General features: G+C 38.2%; 1 pseudogene across 1 annotated transcript; it reads left to right on the top strand.

The window, feature by feature from the left end:
* The first annotated feature begins 338 nt into the window (after positions 1–338).
* LOC308263755 (NADH dehydrogenase [ubiquinone] iron-sulfur protein 3, mitochondrial-like) lies at positions 339–1,120 on the top strand (annotated as a pseudogene). Its single transcript has one exon. The product of its transcript is annotated as an NADH dehydrogenase [ubiquinone] iron-sulfur protein 3, mitochondrial-like (transcript).
* The last annotated feature ends 706 nt before the right edge of the window (positions 1,121–1,826 follow it).

Genomic DNA, 1,826 nt, shown 5'->3' with positions numbered 1-1,826 from the left:
CAAAGGACACATTCAACTTAAACTAAATTTTAAACTAAATATAGACTCACTAAACTATATGAACATTCCATCCAAAAGCGGTAGACTGGACAATTCTTCTCAAGTGTCCACAGAACACTCTCTAGGACAAATCATATGTTAAGCCACAAAATAAGTATCTTAAGTAACAATTGTGACTATTAATCTGCCCAAAATTAGACAACCTGAAAAAAGTCTAAATTCCTAGAAATATACAATCTACCAAGATTAAATCATTTTTTAAAGAGCCTGAATATATGCTAACAATTAAAAATGTTACACTAACAATTAAAAACCTCCCCCAGGTATATCCTGAGAACATGGTGGCTGCAGCAGCCAAGGTCTGGTGGCGCTGGCTCATGAGGGTCACAGTGGTGGCCAGGGGGTCTGAATGACCGTCAGTGCTATTGCAGCAGGTGGGGAGGGAGAGCGCCACAGCAGACACGCACCTCACTGTCAGACATAGAGTGACATGGTCCACAAGCAGCTCTCAGCTCTCATAAAGAGTATGTAGCTTAAATCCCACCCAAGTATGTCCAACAAGTTCAGGTGACATGCTTCAATGAGTTAGAGATCTGAAGACATCCTGATGGAGTCAACCCAGTGCTAACTTTGCTCAGAGATCACAGCAAAGTACAATTCAAATCTTTGGATGACTTAACAGCAGTGGACATATTCAACTCAGCCAAACGGTTTTGAGATTGTCTACAACCTGCTGTCTGTGTTTCAACTCACATATCCATGTGAAGACCTATACAGAGGCGCTGACACACATTGAGTCCATGGTTTCTGTGTTCAAGGCATCCAACTGGTATGAGAGGGAGATCTGGGACATATTTGGAGTCTTCTTTCCTAACCACCCTGACCTAAGAAGGATCCTGAGAGATTATGGCTTTGAGGGACATCCTTTCCAGAAAGACTTTCGCCTCTCTGGTTATGCTATGATGATGAGGTGAAGCTGGTGATGGCTGAGCCAGTGGAGTTGGCCCACGAGTTCTGTGAGTTTGACCTGAATAGCCGTTGGGAGGCCTTCCCTGCCTATTGCCAACCCCCAGAGATTCTCAAACTTAAAGCTGGAGACAAGAAGCCAGAAGCCAAATAGCTCCAATGAAGGTATATGGATCCTAGAGAGCATCTTATCTATGATTGTCTGTGTAAATAAATCCCTACATAGATAAGAAAGAAAGAAAGAAAGAAAGAAAGAAAGAAAGAAAGAAAGAAAGAAAGACTGACTTTCCCCAAACATGAAGCCCAGCAACAGATGTCTTTATACTAGGTTTCTTACACACTTGAAAAAAAGATTTAATACCAGTCTTCTTTAAACTCTTCCAAAAATTAGAGTAGTATTTATTTTATGATGGCAGTATTGTCCCTCAGTAAAAAACCCAGATACTTAAAAAACTAGAAATTTTCAATCCAATATCTTTTATGAACATAAATGCAAAAAAACCCTCATAAATACTAGCAAACTACATTCAATATAACACCAAAAAGATTATATAGTATCATCAAGTGAGATTTTTCCCTGGGAAGCAAGATTGGTTAACACACACAAATCAAGCAATGCATATTAACAGAATAAAAAAATAAAACCACCTGGTTATGTCACTTGATGCATAAAAGGCATTTGATGAAGTTTAATATTGTTTGATAATAATATGTCTTAACAATGTAGGTATGGAAGAAAATTTTGTCAAGAAGATAAAAGCCATTTATAAAAGTCATGAAGATAACATCATAATCAATAGTCAATTAGGAAAAAAATAAAAGCTTTTCCTCTAAGATTCAAGGAAAAGATGCTCACTCTC

The sequence above is a fragment of the Muscardinus avellanarius genome (assembly GCF_963383645.1).
Source record: "Muscardinus avellanarius genome assembly, chromosome: 5".
NCBI classification, from domain to species: domain Eukaryota; kingdom Metazoa; phylum Chordata; class Mammalia; order Rodentia; family Gliridae; genus Muscardinus; species Muscardinus avellanarius.
This window is presented reverse-complemented; position numbering and strand designations above follow the sequence as displayed.